The 22,003-nt window shown below is 42.8% G+C and overlaps 1 long non-coding RNA gene across 1 annotated transcript in view; it reads right to left on the reverse strand.

Moving 5' to 3' along the window:
* Positions 1-22,003, reverse strand: part of LOC106993817 (uncharacterized) — a 108,599-nt gene that overhangs the window by 63,802 nt on the left and 22,794 nt on the right. The window contains exon 2 of the long non-coding RNA XR_013404925.1: positions 4,361-4,418. This is a non-coding gene — a long non-coding RNA (uncharacterized LOC106993817). The remainder of the gene's footprint in view (positions 1-4,360; positions 4,419-22,003) is intronic.

The following is a 22,003-nucleotide window of genomic DNA, read 5'->3' on the forward strand; positions in this document are numbered from 1 at the left end:
AAAACAAACAACCCCATCAAAAAGTGGGCAAAGGATATGAACAGACACTTCTCAGAAGAAGACATTTATGCAGCCAACAGACACATGAAAAAATGCTCATCATCTCTGGCCATCAGAGAAATGCAAATCAAAACCACAATGAGCTACCATCTCATACCAGTTAGAATGGCAATGATTAAAATGTCAGCAAACAACAGGTGCTGGAGAGGATGTGGAGAAATAGGAACACTTTTACACTGTTGGTGGGACTGTAAACTAGTTCAACCATTGTGGAAGACAATGTGGCGATTTCTCAAGGATCTAGAACTAGAAATACCATTTGACCCAGCCATCCCATTACTGGGTATATACCCTAAGGATTATAAATCATGCTGCTATAAAGACACATGCACACGTATGTTTATTGCGGCACTATTCACAATAGCAAATCTTGGAACCAACCCAAATGTCCATCAATGACAGACTGGATTAAGAAAATGTGGCACATATACACCATGGAATACTATGCAGCCATAAAAAAGGATGAGTTCATGTTCTTTGTAGGGACATGGATGCAGCTGGAAACCATCATTCTCAGCAAACTATCACAAGAACAGAAAACCAAACACTGCGTGTTCTCACTCATAGGTAGGAACTGAATAATGAGAACTCTTGGACACAGGAAGATGAATATCACACACCGGGGCCTGTTGTGGGGTGGGGGAAGGGGGGAGGGATAGCATTAGGAAATATACCTAATGTAAATGATGAGTTAATGGGTACAGCATTCCAACATGGCACGTGTATACATATGTAACAAACGTGCACGTTATACACATGTACCCTAGAACTTAAAGTATAATTTAAAAAAAAAGAAACTAATAACAATATGATCAAGATAATATAGACAAGATACTAAGCTTTACTGAGCCATGAATTTGTTTGTTGTTGTTGTTGTTTTGTTGTTTTTAGACGGAGTCTTGCTCTGTCACTAGGCTGCAGTGCAGTAGCACCATCTCAGCTCATTGCAACGTCCAACTCCCTGGTTCAAGTGATTCTCCGGCATCAGCCTCCCGAGTAGCTGGGATTACAGGCATGAGCCACCACGCCCAGCTAATTTTTGTATTTTTAGAGAGACAGGGTTTCACTGTGTTGGCCAGGATGGTCTCGATCTCCTGACCTTATGATCCACCCTCCTCGGCCTCCCAAAGTTCTGGGATTACAGGTGTGAGCCACTATGCCTGGCCACTGAGCCATGAATACTTGATTAATCACTGAATTTTGCTATCTCACCAACAATATCTGTTTCAGGCCCCACCTCTTCCTAAGGCATGGATGGACTGGGTCGGGCAGTGGCATGGAGCAAACACACGCTCTGGACAGCTGAAGCCAAGTTATGATGATGAGAGTCATCACTAGGGCTTAATTTAGATTTTCAGCTAGTGTTGGAAACGTGATCAACTTAGAGAAAGAAGCTGCAGAAGAGGCCCTTCTCCTTTATCCCAAACAAGCTTCCACCTGAAAATTTCCAACAATCACTCCCTAAACATGGGATGGCCACTGACTGAGAAAAGCTATGTAGGAACTTGCTTTTGCAGTTCAGATCCCTCATTGGATGACTCAGAAAAATGGTCAATGGGAGAACTGAGAAGAAAGAAGGGTTGGCAGGAAAGATGAAAAACTGTTTTGAGTCCAGAGGGTCTTGGTTTTGAAAATATCAAATTTTTCGTCAAGAAGAAGATGCTCTTCCTTTCTTAATGGTTCGTTCAGTCATTGGGTCACCAGGATTGCCCTGCTCCCACCTTCACAGCCAAGTCATGTCTCACAAAGGCAGCAGGGAGTGAGGAGAGAGGCTGTTTTGTGGGAGTCAGAGAAAAAAAGATGTGCATGAGGTAGTCTTGGCCTAGTCACTTGATGAGGGGGATCAGAATGAAGTACAGAGAAATCAAGTAAATAATATGTAACATGCTTCTCCACCCCCATCCAAACCCAATGAACTTCTTATCCTAGTCCTTATAAGAGGAGGGAATTTTAACCAGCCGGGTGCAGTGGCTCACACCTGTAATCCCAGCACATTGGGAGGCCAAGGTGGGTGGATCACCTGAGGTCAGGAATTCAAGACCAGCCTGACCAACATGGTGAAATGCCATCTCTACTAAAAAAACACACAAAAAATTAGCCAGGCGTGGTGGCGCGTGCCTGTAATCCCAGCTACTCAGGAGGCTGAGACAGGAAAATCGCTTGAACCCGGAAGGCAGAGGTTGCAGTGAGGTGAGATCTGCCACTGTACTCCAGCCTGGGCAACAAGAGCAAAACTCTGTCTCAAAAAATATACATAATAATAAAGAAAGAAATTGTAGAAATTTTAGGGGTCAGAAGCCCTGGGTTCAAGTCTCCACTATGCCACTTATGAGCTTAGTGACCAAGGCAGGTCATTTAACTTCTCTGATTCACTTTTTCTTAATTGCCAAATTAAGTAGTAGATGGAAACTAGGTTGTAAATCATGGTGGAACGCAAGTCTAACTGTGCTGAGAGCCAGTGAGATCACACATGCAAACACCTTGTATGCATTACAAAGCTTATATCCACATTAGTTAATTCACTGCACTTCTCATTCCACAGACCCTCCTTTATTGTATTTATAGGCCATACAGGTATGTGTGGATGTCACTGCTGATGAAGAAAGGCAGTTCTCCCAAGGGCCACACCGTGAGCCCTGGCCAGCGTTTCTGAAACTCCATCCTTTCCTCCATTGGCTCCCTTCCTTCACGTGACCCTGTACCGTGTGTGGAGACAGTCTCATGTTCCCAGACCCAGCCTCACATCCTCACCACCACCAACCTCATAACTCATGGATAGGGTACAAGAGCATCCACATTTGCCCATGAGGTGATTTTAAAAAGCTATATGAGTCCCTGACCCTGAAGCAATGAGAGAGAGGGAGAGGGATTCGAATAAAGGCAGTTTATGAAAAAAAAAATTGACATTTGCTACCTTTTGGAGAAAGGATGATAACAGTTGTCATCATTGGACAGCTCCACTGAATAAATTGTGAAGTGATAGTGGAAATGCAGATAAAGATGTGTTTTGATACCCAACTGTCACAGGTCACACAGGTTGATGCCTATAAATCTCAATATTTAATAATATGTACTAATTAACAAGATTCCTAATTCACAGGGGGGAAGGTGGAAGGATTTTCCCCAATCTTACCATTTCCCATCCCCACAATAACTTTTGAGTTGGAGTTTGAACCATGAGATTTCTGTTGGCTAGTATCACTCGTGCAGAAAAGAATCCCAGAATCTACCCATTGGAAAAGCTCAAAGCATCTGATGTTCACTGTATTATTCCAAGAATTACAATACAACACCCCCTTGGACTTTACGAAGTGCCAGAATGGACTCAAAAAATAAATAAATAAAACCAGCTATCCCAATCATTCCTTGTTACAGGTGAAGAATCTGAAAGGCAGAATAAGATGATGCAGCAAGCTAGTGGCGATGCGGAGAGGCAAACCCAGTCTCTGGTTTTTAGGCAGGTCCCCTCTCCATGGTCCATGCTGGGTCCACCAAGCTATGGGTGCAAAGGGCCATTCACAAAGAGCCTCTGGCTCTGCTGATCCCCTTCAAAGCCATATTTGATCTTCCATCTCCATCCTTTTCCATCCCACTCCTCAACGGCCCAGTTTTATAACCCTTGAACTCCAACTAGGCATTGGAAGAATACCAGATTGTATTAAGAACATTCATTCCTTTCAAATACAATCAGAGCAAGACAATTGCCACAACATCTATCCTTCCAGAACAGACAAAGTACGCACTTCCCTCAACACAGCTGACCCTCATTTACTGTGTCTAAGTAGAACGAGTCCTGAGCATCTGTTTCGTGTGAATAAGGAAAACAAACAAGTCAGTGTACCATATCTGAATTTTAAAAACGTCTGGCTATTATACAGCAAGGTTGCTGTACTATGAAAACTTGTTAAAGTGTGACTCATCCCACACTGTTTTCACTGGCCACCAGGCTCCCAATTAAATACCAGCCAGTGAGCTGAGTGTCTGATGAGAAGCCAGGAAACCTCATTACCGATAAGGTTAATATAATTAGTTACTTTTGCTAAGTGCCTGTGAGTCGCTCCCCAAATTTAAAACACAAATAGAAAACACGAGTGGGAGCATTTCCTTCATGTGTGGAATTCCCTGTGGCTGTCTCTGTCCACCCATTTCCCCTCCTGAGTCACACCTATCTGTAAAACACCCTTGTCTACCAGCAACCAGTATTTTACAAGACATACTATTAAAAAACCTCAAAACCAGGAACAATAGGATGTGCTCTCTTTTATAGATTTGCAAATCCAATAGAACTGCAGGCACTTACGTGCTGTAGGAAAAGTCCTCCGATCCTGCAACTGGAATGTGTTCTCACGTTTGAAGCTCTGCAAAAGAAAGAAAAAGAAAAGTTGAAGTTTCACTCTAACGTACGAAGCAACCTGTTGAGCAGCTGATGGCATTCAGGGACCGTCAATGCACGGGAAGGGCAGCTTGTGCTCTGAGGTGTATCGGACTCAGCAATCTACCCAGCTGTGAGCATCTTGGAATAGAGGCTGAAAGGTACTGTCTGGAGAGAGAGTCACTCACCCGCTCCTTCTCACCATTCCCCCAGGACAGCTTTTCTCACCAACTACAGACTTTGGCCGGTGACTGGAACACATACACTAACTCTCACAGGACTCCAGCAAAACAAAACATGAGTATACTTTCAAGTGTTTGCGAATCCAAACCAGAAAAGAAAGAAATCTGAACGTGCCAGCCAGCATTACAGTGATGGTCCTCATTCTTAATGTATGTGAACCCCCAGGCCTACTCTGGTTTTTAAGCAATTAAATAGTAATGATCACAGAGAGTCCCAGGCCCACATGTAGATAACAGTGTTTAGCTGGTGTAGACAGGATGATTGCAAATGTACAGCAGAATTGGTCATTAACCATCCTAATAGTTGTTTTACAAATATAAATTAGAACATAATATTTTACAATTGTATCCTGAAATAAAACCTATCACCAAAGTAAATTGCAGATTTGAGATAAAATGATAAAAGAACTAGAAGAAAATGTAGGCAAGTAGTTCCGTAATCTATGAATGGGTTCATCCTTCTAAGTATGAGACCAATGACAGAAATCACAACAGTGATGGATCTGACTGCCTGAAAATGAAAAGCAGTCAGATAAGTAAAAGGAAAAAAATCAAAAAAACAGTAACAGCAATAAAAATTACTAACATAGGAGACTACATAAAAATGAAAGCCTGCAACCAACAGGAAAAAATTCTTGACAACATAGAAAACAAAGAGTGAGTAAACTTAATATATTCAAAGGAATTAAAAAATCATTAAGAAGAAGATGAGCACCTCATCAAAAAAAAGTCAAAGGACATGGTCTGGCCATTTACAAATACAGAAACCCAAATAACTAATAAACTTATTTTTTTAAGTATAATGTCCTCAATAATCAAAAAATAAAAATGTTAAATATGGATTTTTTTTATTTATCCAATTGGTGATTTTTAAAAAGAAATACTGAAGGCTACTGTTGGAAAGGACCTGGGAAACCCTACCAACTGCAGGTGGGAATGGTGATCGAGACACACTTCCCCAGGTTCATCCTACAGCACTAGGAGGGATCAGAAGCCCTACAATTTACATTTCATTTGACATTGGAATTTCAAATTTAATCTAATGAAACAACAGTGTATAAGCACAACAATGAAACGATAACATTTATCACAGGGCCTTTATAAAAGGGAAATCGTATGGGGTAAAACAACTAAAGAACATCTATAAAACAGAACATTAGACAGGTTAAAATTGTATTGGAAAAATTGTATTGGAAACATTCATTGACTGTTAAATTTTAAGGTTGGTTACAAAACAATATGATCTTATATTTATAGACGTTATATACATATGAGCACACACCACATATATATATATATCTATATGAAAGACATATATACTTGTGCACCACATAATGATGTTTCAGTCAATGATGGACTACACATTTGACTGTAGTCCCTAAGATTATGATGGAGCTGAAAAATTCCCATCACCTAGCGATGGCATAGCCTTCCTAATGTCATTGCACATCACATTTCTCATGTGTGTGTGGTGATGCTGGCATAAGCAAACCTACTGCACTGCCAGTTGTGTAAAATTCGAGAACATGCAACTTATCGACCCTACATAATACTTGATAATGATAATAAACAACTATGTTACTGGTTTACGTATTTACTATACCAGATTTTTTATTATTGTTTTAGAGCCTACTCCTACTCATAAAAATAAAATGTTAACTATAAAGCTGCCTGAGACAGATTCTCCAGGAGGTATTCCAGAAGAAGGCATTGAAATCATGCGAGATGATGGTTCCATATGTGTTACTGCCCTTGGAGACCTTCCAATGGGATAACATGTCATAGTGGAAGACAGTGATATTGATGATCTTCACCTAGGCTACTCACATGTTTGTGCTTTAGTTTTTAACAAAAAAAGCTCTAAAAGCAAAAAATGTTTAAAATGGGAAAAAGCTTTATAGAATAAGGATCTAGAGAAAAAAATCTGTGTACAGCTGTACATGTGTCTGTGTTTTAAGCTAAGTGTTATTACAAAGCAGCCAAAAGTTTTCTAAAACAAAAATTAAAACATCTATAAAGCTAAGAAGTTGCAGTAAGCTAAGGTTTATTACTGAAAATAATATTTTAATAAATTTAGTGTAGTCTAGGTGTCCAGTGTTTATGAAGTCTACAGTAGTGTACAGTCATGCCCTAGGACTTCACATTCACTCACCACTCACTCACTGACTCACCCAGAGCAACCTCCAGTCCACAAACTCCATTCAGTGTCAGTGACCTATGCAGGTGTACCATATCATATTTTTACTGTACCTTTTCTATGTGTAGATATGTTTAAATACACCAATACTTACCATTGTGTTACATTTGCCTACAGTATTCAGTATGTAACATGCTGTACAGGTTTGCAGCCTGGGGCACTAGGCTGTCCCACACAACCTAGGTGTGTAGCAAGCTCTTCCATCTAGGTTGGTGCAAGCCCACTCTGCAATGTTCACACAGTAATGACGTGGTCTAACAACGCATTTCTCAGAATGGATTCCTATCGTTAAGTGATGCATGACTATTCTCAGAAAAAAACAAAAAGGAAGTAAGCTAAAATGTCAGCGGTATCTATAATGAGATCATGGATGATATTTATTTTATTTTTATTGCTTATCAATAGTTTCTAAACTTTTTATAAAACATGCAACTTCTGTAACAATTTTTTCAAATTCTGGGTTTTTTTTTAAATAGAATTTTACAAGGTTACAGGAAAAACAAACAAACCAACAGGCTTGTGTTTTTCCCACCAAACTAAATGACTTTCATTTACTGCTTCCAAGGATTATGCAGCCTCTCTCTCCCCTGATCTGCATCCAACTCTGTAATAATTTCCTTCACATCATGAAAAAATTATTCGAAACCCCAAGCTCACTCATTCAATTAACTCCCTACCTCTTCCTTACTCAATATTCAATTAACATTGAATCACTTTAAGTCTTGCTATTTTAAAACTTGCTCTGGTTAATCTGTTTTTTTAAACGGCTAGTTCTTCTTTTTACCTCTGAGTCTTTGTAAGTGGCTGAGCATCGGAGGACATTTGGAAACAAGGAGTCTGGTGAGTCTGCACAGAGAAGCTTCGCTCACCTTCCGGTGTCCACTGTAAAGATGCATGGGTGTGGACAGCACAGTGGAACAACGTAGAAGCTTCCAGCTTGGAACCACGTGACACGTCCAGGAAAGCAAGGCATGGTGTGACATGAGAATGCCTGGCACAGGTCAAGCTGAAAATCTTTTTTTTTTAATGTCCAGACTGTGCAATGCAGGGGCTCTGGCCCCTGTCTGCAGTCGGACCCCAGAGTGGCTTTGGACAAGCAGTTTAATTGATCTGGGCATCAGTTACCTCATTTCTAAAACTATGAATGACATCTAAATCAATGGTAGCTTACGTCCTTTTCAACCCAAATTATGTTACTCTAACACACCCCTTGAAGCAGGTCATAGCCCAGTATCATTACAAATGCATTTCCTTTTGTTACCATGTATTCTGAGGGTATTTCATATTTCACAAATTGTTCCAATGTTCATCACATCTTATGAATAATGGACTTATCATTTTCCTCAGGTTGCCTCCATCCTTCATTTTCTCCCCTATTCCATCTTCCCACGTTGATTCAGACTACATGTGAGTCATTTATTTATCTCTACAGACTGGGGACTGACCCTTTGTTTTTTAACCTGAAGGAAATTCATCATGGGAAATGTTTTCATCTATTAAAACTTATCACACATATTGTTATTTTAAGTTTAAAAAAGAGACAGTCAGAAAACGTAAGAGTAAAGATTATAAAAGGTATCCTTTAGGTGGCCCAGAATGGGGCTACCTTTCTGTAAAGTTTGCAAACAAAAGAACTATTCTCAATCCAAAGCAAAGACAATCTTCCTGACCCCCTCATCCAAGACAAAAGAGGTCATTTCTATCTCAAAATGCTGATGAGGGTACCGAAAAACCGGATCCCTCGTAGGTTCATTTACTAGTGGGAGAATACAATGGCATAGCCACTCTGATAAAGAGTGTAACAGCTTCTCATAAAACTAAATATGCACTTACCGTATGACCTAACAATTATACTTTTGGACATTTATGCCAGAGAAATGGAAACTTACATCCACACAAAAACCTGTGCACAGGTGTTCATCACAGCTTTATTCGTAATAACCCCAAACAGAAACCAGCTGGACGCAGTGACTCATGCCTGTAATCCAAGCACTCTAGAAGGCCAGGGTGGGAAGATTGCTTAAGCCTGGGAGTTCAAGACCAGACTAGGCACTACAGTGAAACTCCGTCTCTACAAAAAATATGAAAATTAGCTGGCCATGGTGGCATGTACCTGTGATCCCAGCTACTTGGGGGGCTGAGGCAGAAGGATCACTTGACCTAGGCTACAGTGAGCCCTGATTGCACCACTACACTCCAGCCCAGGTGACAGAGCAAGGCCTTGTCTCAAAAATAAAATAAAGAGAAAAAAAGAACCAACTAAAATGTCCTTCAGTGAGTGAATGGTTAAACAAACTGTAATGCATTCGAACCATGAAATCCTATTCAACAGTAAAAAGGAACAAACTATTGATTACACACAATAACTTGAACAGATCTCAAAGGGTTACGCTGAGTAGGAAAAAAAAAAACTCAAAAGGTTGCACCTGTATGATTGCATTTACACAACATTCTTGAAATGGCAAAATTATAATAGATAATAGATTAATGGTTGCTGGGAGTGGGCATGAGGGGAAGAGGGTGTCTGTGGCTACAAAAGGGTAGCAGAAGGGATCCTTGTTGTGAAAATGTCTAGTATCTTCACTGTGGCGGTGGTCGCAGAAGTCTACACAGGTGATAAAATTATTGGAACTAAATATACACAAACACGCAAATGAGCACGTGTAAAACCAGTAAAATCCAAATACGGTGACTGGATTGCATCAATCTGAATTTTCTGGTTTTGATATTATGCTATAATTTCGCAAGATGTTGAGAGAGAGAGAGAGGAAGATGGAAAAGAGAGAGCTAGTAACAGCAAATACACGGACAATGAAGAGCTAGAGAATGAACCTGAGGATTGAATTTTTCCTGTAAAATGTTCTTATCAAATGGAAATGCAAATCTTCGCAGTCCACATTTCCTGAAATTTTACATTATTCCTAACTTTAGGTGTTCTATTTTGTGGTGGTTGTCATGGTGATATTTAAAGAGGAAGAACTGTACAGTGCTATACAAAGGATCCTATTTTCTCCAGAGAGCTGGAATAGCATTTCCTTAGCATAGCATCTGCCACTGGTTTCCCACCCACGTGGCGTGGCGCACCTCGGCGGTCACCTGCAGACAAAAATGCCAGCGAGTTGAGACTTCAGGAGCAACCCTCGAGCAATGATGGACAAGGGTCGGTGAGTGATGCTGCACCTTCCTCCCCCACCAAGGGTGCCTCAAGGTATGCTCTCCACCATTTCTCAAAGGTACCCCACAGGTTGAACCCCAGCTGCCCTCCCCAGGTTACTGCCCACAATCGCACCTCTTCCTTCTTTCCTGTCACCCTCTCCCTCATTCCGTCTCTCAAACCAACCACTTAAACCCAGTTCCTTGTCTCAGGGTCTGCTCTTGGAAGGATCCAAATAAAGATTCTTACACTAAAGATTCCTAGGTACCAATTCCAAGTTCCTGATCTTTAACAACTGAGCTTCTCCTTTTCCTAATCATTACCAAACTCAAAGAAACTGCAACAAACCTCATGGAGATATAACAAAATCTGATTTGTTTATTTAACACTGACGACAATGCCCTCGGGTAAATACAGGCCTTGGCATGTCTGAAGGGTCTCTGTTTACCTGGTAACAAACATGGACGAGGGTCATTAGGCTGTTTGTTTAATAACTAACTATAGGTATAGGCTGGGTGTGGTGACTCACGCCTATAATCCCAGCACTTTGGGAGGCCAAGGTGGGCAGATCACCTGAGGTCAGAAGTTCGAGACCAGCCTGACCAACATGGAGAAACCCCAACTCTACTAAAAATACAAAATTAGCTGGGCGTGGTGGCGCTTGCCTGTAATCCCAGCTACTCGGGAGGCTGAGGCAGGAAAATCGCTTGAACCCAGAAGGTGGAGGTTGCGGTGAGCTGAGATCGCATCATTGCACTCCAGCCTGGGCAACAAGAGCGAAACTGTATCTCAAAAAAACAAAACAAACAAACAAACAAAAACTTACTATGAAGACTTTTTCTAATCGGTTCCATTCACTGAAGCAAGTCTGCATTCAGTGTATACTTTTTCAGAAAACTGACACACTTGTGTTCCAGTTCTAGTTTCTAGAAGGAGCCCATCCTGCAAACCCAGTAGACCCATCCAGAGAGCTGAGGTGTTGGTTGGTTTCCAAGATGCCAGCTAAGTGACTTGGGAAAGGCAAAATAAAGCAAACTCTGCTCAGAAAAATGAAGAAAGTAAAAGAATGTTTTGAGAGCCGGAAAAATTCTAAATGCAGTCATCTTTAGGTAGACTTGGGAAATTGGTTCCAGGACCCCCTCATACACCAAAATCCACACATACTCAAGTCCTGCAGTTAGCCCTGTAGAGCCCTCATATAGGAAAAGCCAGCCCTCCTCATTTGTGGGTTTTGCATCCCACAAATACTGTACATATAACCCACCTAGATTACTAACCAGCTGCAGCCCTGTTAATTAATACTTTGAATCACTCTTGCCTCAGTTTTGGCTGGTGGTAAGGCAGCTCTCTACTGTCATCATTTTCAATGGTTCTGCTATAAATACGTCTATGTGTGTCTACTTAAACAAGCTAATATCTAAATATACTTCTATAAGCAGGTGAATGGAGCAGCTGAAAGAAAGTGAACTGGACGTCTGAATATTTAGACCTGTACCTGGGGAGCAGCGAGAGGCAGGGAGGCAACTTCGGTCAAATTCCTCAGACTTCCTGGGTCTCCGTTTACTTAGAAGCAAAATAAAAGGCTTGAATCAGATAAGACAGGAAGGCAAGCTCTGTTCCAACTTGACAAGTCTGTGATTCTAGATAATGTTTTTGTTTAGCAGAAAGGAGATCTGTTGATAGTATTATCATCCGTGCACTGATTCACTGAACATTCCCTAAGCATCCTCTATGTAGCAAGCACTGAGCAAGGGATACCAAAGTGTCACCATGCATGAATAGATAGCCTGGTACAGGCTCTGCCACTGCCCTGATTCTCACCCCCACTATTCCCTTCATCTTGGCTTCATTTACTTCAGGCCCAATGTTCCAAGAGCCAGTGTCCACCAGGCCAAGCTTAGGACCTGTGCCTACATGTCCAACAAGATAGATGGAAAAAAGGATCTGGCCTCCATCAGCTTTCTTGGTGGTGGGCAGCAGAGCGTGGCTATCACCAGGAACTACCCACCCACCAAGAAGATGCACAATAGCAAATTGCTCCAACAGGAGATGAGGCCACACAAGGAAGAGGGGGATTTGAATGTGAGACAGCCAAAAGAGGACACGTGTCATCCACATCTGCCTCCTTGAGCTCTCTGACACTCAGTGCCAATGTGTGACTACACCTGTGCACTTGAGGGGAAGAGAAGAGCTTTAAACTTCATCCAGCTCTCTAAAGATGCTGACAGAGGCAGAGAGAAGCTGCGCCTGAGGGGTCTCCCGCGCTTTGGGGACAGATAGCTTTCCACTTCACTTTTCATCACGTTCTCACATGAGACGTGGCCAGGAAGAAGGCCCTCAAGAATCTGGAGGTGGAGACTGGGATCCCCTTTCTGGATCTATCTGACTCTCGGTGTTTTGTCACCACCCCACTCTCAGAGGGCCAGCAGAGAAAATATTTAGGGCAGTACCTGGGTTACCAGACGCATGGGGAACTTCCCAGCATTTCATGGGTGAACACCGCTGGCTGTGCTGGCCTAGGTTGGCAGTGGGTTTGGCCCTCCCCCAGTGTATCAAAAGTTGACAGAATCAGGCTATTGTACCTCGTACCTACTTGGTGCTGGAAATCTTTCTGTCTCCACCACCCCCTTCGCTCCATCTCCGCGCTCACTCACTGACCAGTATCCTTAGAAGACCATTGTAAGAGAAAGTTTGACATTTTGTACTCAACCCTTAAGTAAGTAAACCTAAAATTCATATGGGAACACAACGGATCTAGAATAGCTAAAAGAAGCTTGAAAAAGAACAACAAAGTTGGAGAAATAACACTGCCTGATTTCAAGACTTATTATAGCCATAGATAACAACATAATGTAGTACTGACATCATGATAGACAAAGAAATCAATGGAATAGTATAGAGTCCAGAAGTAAACTCACACATATCTAGTCAATTGATTTGCAGCAGAGTTGCAAAAGTGGGAAAAGAAGTCTTTTCAACAAATGGTCCTAGAATAATTGGATGCATATGAGCAAAAACAAACAAAATGAAATATAAATAAATGTTTTAAAACTCTCATATTTAAATTTTACATAGGCCTGTGATGCATTTTCAGTTAATTTTTCTTAGATAAGCATCCAAAAACATGCTCTACAAAAGAATAAATTGATAAATTGATCATCATAATTTAAAACTCCTGTTCTTCATAAAACACAGTGAAGAGAAAATATTTGCAAATCGCAGTAGATAAAAATTTAGAGTACTTAAGAACTCTCAAAACTCAATAATAATAAAACAACAAAAAATTGAGTGAAGATTTGAATATATGCTTCAACAAAGAAGACAGACAACTTGGGAGGCCAAGGCAGGTAGATCACCTGAGGTCCGGGATTCGAGACTAGCCTGGCCAACGTGCTGAAACCCCGTCTCTAATAAATATACAAAAATTAGCCGGGTATGGTGGTGCATCCCTGTAATCCCAGCTACTCGGGAGGCTGAGGCACAAGAATCACTTGAACCCGGGAGGCAGAGGTTGCAGTGAGCCAAGATCACGCCATTGCACTCTAGCCTGGGTGAAAGAGTGATGGAGTGAGACTTTGTCTCAAAAAAAAAAAAAAAGACAGAAAAGATGCTCAAGATCAATACTCATTTAGGAAATGCAAATCAAAACTATAATGAAATACCACTACACACCCATTATAATAGCTAAAAATTCACACGTCTGACCATACCAAGTATTAGGGAGGATGTAGAAAGAACCAGAATTCTCATACACCATTTGTAGGAATATAAAAATGGTACAATCATTTTGGAAAAGTTAGGGAGCAGCTTAAAAATTTCAACATAGGATCCAGCCATTCCATTGCTATGTATTTACCCAGGAGAAATGAAAGCGTATGTCAGTGCAAAGCCTTGTATGTGAAATTCACAGCAGCTTTACTGTAATAGCCACAAACTAGTAACAACGCATATGTGTCCATCAGCAAGTGAATGGGTAAACAAATTGTGTTATAACATACACTAGAATAGTCCTCAAACATGAAACAAATGAACTATTGATACATGCTGCAACATGAATAATTCTCACAGTAACTATGCCGAACGAAAAGAAACAGATAAAAGGAAATATTGTATGTTGCCATTTATATACAATTCCTGAAAACGCAAACTTATAGAGAAAGAAGTTAGATCAATGTACTGGGCACCTTCGGGAAGGGTGCAGGTGAGAAGGAAGGGATGAGAGAAGAGATTACAAAAGGCAGGAAGAAATTTTTGTGAGTGACCTGTACAGCATCTTGATTGTGTGCATATGTCAAAACTTTCCAAATTGGGCTCTAAGTATATGCAGCTTCTTTTATTTCAATTTTATATCAATAGTTTTTTAATGAAGGGGAAAACATCTGAATACCATGAGCCTTCCATAAGTAGGAATCAGCAGGTTTGAGGCTGAGCCATAGAACCTTTCTAACTGTGCTCCTCCTGAAGCCCCGCTACCCCTAGAAGCAAGTACTATCCTGTGTTTCGTGGCTGACAGTCTCTCACTGTTTTTAAAACTATGTTTACTGATGGGCGCAGTGACTCATGCCCGCCACCACGCCCGGCTAATTTTTTGTATTTTTTAATAGAGATGGGGTTTCACCATGTTAGCCAGGATGGTCTCGATCTCCTGACCTAGTGATCCGTGTAAAACACTTAGCACTTTGGGAGGCTGAGACAGGAGGATCACTTGAGTCCAGGAGTTTAAGACCTACCTGGCCAACATGGTGAAATTCCCACCTCTACTAAAAATACAAAAATTAGCCAGGCATGGTGGTGTGTGCCTGTAATCCCAGCTACTCAGGAGGCAGAGGCAGGAGAATCGTTTGAACCCAGTAGGTAGAGGTTACAGTGAGCCGAGATCATGCCACTGCATTTCAGCCTGGGCAACAGAGCAAGACTCCATCTTACACACACACAGACACAGACACACACACATACACACAAAAAGTTTACTATTTTGCTTATTTAGCTTAATTTTTACTATTTAGCTTAATTTTGTCAGTTGTGACCTTTATATAACAAAATCATATTCAACATATTCTTCTGTGGCTTGCTTCTCTTATTCTATAATTTGTTAGTGATATTCATGCATGCCAATGTGTGTAGTAGTAATAGTAGTGCATTCATTTTCACTGCTGTATAGTATTCTAAAATGTTCATTCTATTCTTCGTGAACATTTGCATTGTTTCCAGTGTTTTACTGTTTAAACATTGCTGTCGTGAGTGTATGTGAAAGAAGGACTCCTAGGTGTAAACCTAATGATAGAATTGCCCTGCCATAGCATATATGCATATTCTTCTTTATTAAATAATGCAAAATGATTTTCCAAGTACTTGTATCAATTTTCCCTCTCACCAGCAGTATATAAGAGATCTGGTTGCTTTATATCCTCAACAACACTTAATATGTTCAGTCTTTTTAAGATCAATCTTGGGTGTGCAAAATGGCATCACAAGATGGTCTTTAATTTCCCTTTCCAAAGATCACCTCTTTGCCTATTAGTCTTTCTTATCACATTCCAGTTCTGAAGGGCTTACGATTCAGGATTGCTCAGCAACATAAAACCAGGGGATAAATGCTTTAGCTGAATCCCTGCTGTTTCGCCATCTTCCAGCTACCCCAAGCCCACACACGGTAACACACGCGCGCGCACACACACACACACACACACACACACACACACACACTTAGCACATGTTTAGCATGCAGCGCCACCTAATGTTGGTGGAATGAAAAAATGATGCTCGTTCACAGCCCTCCCAATTCACAGGGCTCAGAAGGGAACAAAATAGGAACGTTGCCTGTGCAAGCAGAGAAGAGCAGGTGGGGTGTTGGATGAACCCATCTCTTGCAAGTTAGATCTCACGTGCCACTGTTGGGAGAGGTACAGGGGCACAGAAAAATAGAGCCTGGGAGAAGGACTTGTGCCTTGTTTTTGTATTTTATTTCTCTTGGCAATAATTCTCTGTTGTTTGCACTGGAACCTCTCATGAGAACATCAAATGGGGTTAAGGGTGGAGGTGAAAATGATGCAAAACAATGTCCATCTCAGGCCGTGGCTCATGCCTGTAATCCCAGCACTTTGAGAGGCCAAGGCGGGCGGATCACTAGGTCAGGAGATCGAGACCATCCTGGCTAACATGGTGAAACCCCATCTCTACTAAAAAATACAAAAAATTAGCCAGGCGTGGTGGCAGGCGCCTGTAGTCCCAGCTACTCCGGAGGCTGAGGCAAGAGAATGCAATGAACCTGGGAGGCGGAGCTTGCAGTGAGCCGAGATCCCACCACTGCACTCCAGCCTGGGCGACAGAGCAAGACTCCTTCCCAAAAAAAAAAAAAAAAAAGAAAAAAAAAATATCCATCTCACTCTGATTCATAGAGCAATTTCCACCCAGGTCCAAGAACGGTGATTGCAGGATCCTTTACCAACTTGATCAACTTCCTCATCTCGCTGCAATTTATTTGATTTCTGCCTCCATTTTGCCGACAGAGACCAAAGACTGGCCTCCTCCAGCGGGAGAGGAATGAGCTAGGCGGATGCTGGAATGAGTAAGTCCATGGACAGCCTGAGCTCAGTGATAATAATGCTGGGCAAAGCACTCATCATGACAGCCACGTTGGGCTGTTGTCATGACTGGCTGCATCATTAGGTCCCTTCCTCTTGCCTGTTTCCCCTTCACCCTCCCCAGCCACCAGGGGCGTACTCCCCGCAGCTGTCTCTTTGCAGAGTTTCCTTGCACTGAAATTAAACCCATCAAACTGTCAGCCCATGTCATGACGACAGATGATAGAAATGCTGCTATTCAGGCTTCATGGGGAGCGTCTGTTTCCTTTTTTAAATTGCTTTAAAAAGAAGATTGAGAGAAGATACCTGCTTGGCGGGCAGAGCAGGATGACTAAGACAGCAAGTTCTTTTGCTGGCTCTTCTTGCCCGCTCAGTAGTGCTGGGTGACACTGCCTCTAGAATGTTAGGACCAGAGACAGCAGGAAGCCATCAGGGTGAGGGTGGGGGGCGAAATTCCATAGAGAACAGCCTTGAGAGAGAGGAAGGAGAAGGGAAGGGACAAAGGCAGGTAAAGTCTTCCCCTTCCTGGAGTCTGCCCCTTCATAAACATCACCCAGCATATTCTTTCTAAGTCCAGAGTCCTGGCCCTTGGTTAAAACTCAGTCTTGCATTCTCAGAAGACTAGACTGGTAGAGATCAGCTTTAAGATCTTTGAACCAAGGCAACTCCAAAGCTTCCAGAATATTAGAGGTTTTCTCCGTCAACCCTTCCAAGTGCATTGGCATTTACAGCGTGGTGAGAGGGGACAGCACGGAACTGAAGGTTTTTTACCCCAAACACAAAGAGGCTCCTCTTTGACAGGCTTATGATTCAGGATTGCTCGGCAACATAAAACCTGGGGAAAAAAGGCATTAACTGAATTCCTGCTGCTTTCCCATCTTCCAGCTACCCCAAGCCCACACACAGGAACACACACACACACACACACACACACACACACACACACACACACGATGGATATATAATTGCAACAACTAAATGGCCTGAGACACAGATCAAACATCCACGTTCAGCATCCAAGCATAGAGATGGGAAGAATCTCAGCAGCTCTCTCTCCCTTTTCTCTCAATTTAGAGATGAGGACATTGAAGCCCAGATAAATTAAGTGACTTTTCTAAAACTGCGCAGCTTGATAGTGACAAATAAGGGAAAGGGATCCTGGAATCCTTCATTCCTGCCTTGTAGGGCTGAATTTGACCAAACAAGCAACAAAAACTAATTGGCAATTCTTTCTTTGTAAGAACACAGGGAACTCTGAAGCACTGCAGAGAATCACTCCAGAGGAAAGACTTATCTGAGATTATTTTGGAAATGGGAAAAGATCAGAGAGCACCTACTTTAAAAACAGATGAAAAGAAATGTATACAGGGCAGCTCTGCCTTACAGAAAACCAGCTTGGAGTGAATGGCTGAGGGAACTTTGCATATGGGCGATGCCAAGTATAGATCAGACTTCAGGGTTCAGCGATGCAGAGGGTCCTAGAATTTCCTCAGCAGCCCGCTGCTGGGAGCTGACCTTCCCCAGGAGCCACAAGAAAAGGCTTTGAGGAACAGCAACATCATGTGAAGCATAACACTAATGATAGTGTTCACTTACTGAGCACATACACCAGGCAGTGTTCTAACAGCCTTATGTTTGTAATTTATTTAGCTCTCACAGCAATGCTGTGAGTATATGATAACATTGTCTCCGTCGTAGTTACGGACGAGTGACCTGAGACGCTGAGAGGTTATGAAGCCTTTTGAAGTGGGGCAGCCAGCCCTCAGTGTTAGAGCGCATTTGAATGCAGGAGTGTGTCCCAAATCACGCTCTTAACCCCATTGCTGTCCTGGATGAGGGTCAGGAGATGAGCTTACTCTGCCATGGCGAGATGACTCATTCCAGTTGTCCTCGATGGCTTCTAGGGAGATGGACGTTCTGGACCTGGTCTGCCATAGAGGTGTGGCTTTGGACAAGGGTGCAGTCAAGAGTTGCCTCAGCAGGCCTGTGCTGCCCAAACCCCACACATTCTAAAGATCTTCAGGACTGGCCCTTGACCAGCTCCCGGGAGATCATCTCTGAGCCCTTGGAATATCCTGCTTGATAAGAGTGTCTCTGTATACCTGGGGCCTTGGGCTGCACCAGCCAGTTTATGCTAACAACGTGATTTATGGATGGACTCTTGGGCCACACCGTATCGGTTTGACTTCTGGGGAGCCAGTGAGAGACACTCGGCACTTCATGCTTATGTGACTGCCCCTGACCTCCAAGAAAGCCCTGGACACCAAGGTTCAGGTGAAGTTCCCTAGTCAGTGTGTGTTGTCACACATTGTAGCTGGGTGAATTCAACACTGTCAGCCAACTACACAAGGAGAGGACAACTAAAAGCTCAGACTTGGTTCTTTTCTGCACTTTGCCCTGTGAGCACTTTTCCTGTGCTGATTTTAATCTGCATCCTTTCACTCCAGTAAACTGTAACCAGGAGTACAACATTTGTTCTGAGTTCTGTGAATCATTCGATTGAATCATCAAACCTAAGTATGGATTTGAGTATCTTGGCACAGCAAGGTAGTCAGTATCCTCCAGGAGCTTCTTACATAAAGTGAGAGAGTTGACCTACAGCCCTACATGATTTCCAAGGTTTCTTCAACTCTGTCTTTAATCGTGCTTCACAATCCTGTGGGGTTTTTTCCTAGTCTCGTGTGTCTTATTGTACAGTCCCATCTACAGTAGGGATTTCCCGACTGCTGGTCGCTGACACGACCTCCAAACAAATCAACTTTCCCTGGCAGAGAAGGGGATGTAGTTGGGTCTCCAAAAAATATGTTGCAAAGCCTGCAACACAAAATAATGTGCCAGTATCCATTCTCACCTCCTTCCCTGCTAATAGAACCCTGTTTAAACTGGGTACCTAGGTACCTGGAATAAAGAACAAATTTCCCAGCCTGCCTTGCAGCTAAATGTGGCCATGTGACTAAGTGCTGGCCAATAGTATAAAAGCACACGTGTGATGTGGGACTCCTGGGAAATGCCTTAAAAGAATAATGCTCTCATCACCCCCTCCTTCTTGCAGTTGTGGTGCAGGTGTATGGTGACATTTGGGTGGCTTATTGGCCCATAAGGAGGAAACCATGTTCTAAGGATGGCAGAACAAGGAGAGGGAAGGAGACTGGCTCCTGGAGATTCTGCAAAGCCACCTGTCAGCTACGAACTCTCTCCTCTACACTTCTTTCCCCTGAGAAAACAAACAGCATCCATCTTGCTTAAGCCGCTGTTATTTTGGATTTTCTGCCACACAGCTGAGTCTTCCCTAACCAGCACAGACTGCATCTCCCACCTAATGAAAGATTAACAGGGCTCCCAATCTCAGCCCATCCATTGCCTGTACAAGAAAGCAATGATGATTCATTTAAAAGCACTCTATTCAGAATACTATCTTCTCCTATTTCCTACAAATCAAATTACCAAGAGACCAATTGGATTTTTCAAGTCCCTCAAAATGTTCTTTTTAGATGTTCTTGGTATTAAATAGTAACAGAATTTAAATGGCATCAACAAAACACACAGACGTGACTGTGGTGATAAGTTACATAAATCTGTGAGGGAAAGAACCTCACAAAAACACAATGGATGTGACAGAGATGGAAAACAGCAAGTCAGATCTGTGGGATTTGCCTCTGGCTTCTACCACCTGGCCATAGGCAGCAATCTACTCAGGTTCAGGGCCACCTTCCCTGCTGTTAGGGAGAGTAAAATCCAAGCGGATGGGGGAGAAGGGTGGCTGGTTAAAGAACTACGAATCTACCTCAATATTCTCATTTCCTGAACACCCATGGCAGAACCTGAGCTCCTCGAAATCATTAATGGAAGCTGCGTCTCACTCATGCTTCATATTCCTAGTGCCAAGCAAGGTGCCAAGCCTAGAAACAGCTCCCTGCCTGGAGGCCTGGCTTTGAGCCCCAGCTCTTCCAACTACGGGTGCTGCTCACCAGGGGACAAAACCTAAGCCCTAATTATGTGCCAGGTACTATGCAAACCACTCTACCTTCACCTTCTGTAACCTTTACAACAACCCTCTGAAGCATCACCGTTACCATGCCCATCTACAAATGAAGCCCATGAGTCATGAAGGTCAAGCAATTGCCCAAAGTCACTCAGCTCCCAAGGTGCAGAACAAGGATTTGAACCCGGTAGTCTGACTTCAGAGTCCATGCACTTAACCCCACTGCCCTGTACATGGAAAAGCATGACACAGATGTTGTTACTGCTGTTGTTACAGGCTCGAAAGAAGGAAGGAAACTAACGATGTGGGGAGGCTACAGCTGGGCCTGGGTCAGAATGAGGTTTGACATCGTATCTATATTATCTCACATATTCTGCACAGAGACTTATTCCCAATATACAAATAAGGTAACTGAGGCTCAGGAAGGTAAACAAATCCCCCAAGACCTCATGGCCTAGCGGTAGCATCTGGATTTCACTTCAGGTTTCCCTGGTTTCAAAGCCCATGCTCTTTTCATTGCTCAGAGCTACCCCTCAGCCCACCGCAGACAGAGTGACCATCAACTCCTCCTGGAGAATGGCATTTGAGGTTCTAACAGGCAGTCATTGCCATTGATGAGAAAGCTTTTTAGTTGTATTTATTGAAATTATTTACATCTGAACCCGTAATGTATAGGTATATAAAATGTATATGTATTTGAGGCAACACGAGGAGACCATATACATGGGTAAGAAAATAATTATTGCAGATGGGGGATTAAAATATTGCTAAGTAGTGTGGATAAAATCTTTTGGGTCTGGCACAGAAGTTGTTAAGGGTCTGAGTTGGCAAGCAGACTCACACGATGCAAATAAGCTTTCATCTTCCCCCATGTTGGCTTAGCCTTATGAAAGGTCACAGAACTGGAGACACAGCAGATGCAGCATTTCCAGCTCATGAGAAGCCCAGCAGCCACCCAAGGATGCAGCTTCTTTTACCTCCTCACCCACATGGGACATGAACAGCTGGTGTGGATGAGAGCCAAGGGGTGGGGGTCATCTGACACAGAGCAGCACAGACCACCCCAACTTCCCACCAATCTTTCATACCACGCTGATCAGCAGGCCCCAGGCCCACATGCCAACTCAGAGCCAGCCCGGATGAAGTCTCCCAGGTCACAGACTTCACAGACACAACATCCCTCATTTACTTTCACTGCTGTTTCCACAGAACAATACTGGGGGAAAAGGTCTGCCTCTCAAGTCACCCAGGCCCGATGTTAACACTTTAGTCTCAGGTATCAAGCTAAGAGGCAAGAGCATTCAAGAAGCAACGTTGGGTCAGATGCAGTGGCTCATGTCTGTAATCCCGGTACTTTGGGAGGCCAAGATGGGAGAATCACTTGAGCCCAGGAAGTTGAGATCAGCCTGGGC

This window comes from Macaca mulatta, chromosome 15 (assembly GCF_049350105.2).
Source record: "Macaca mulatta isolate MMU2019108-1 chromosome 15, T2T-MMU8v2.0, whole genome shotgun sequence".
NCBI lineage: Eukaryota > Metazoa > Chordata > Mammalia > Primates > Cercopithecidae > Macaca > Macaca mulatta.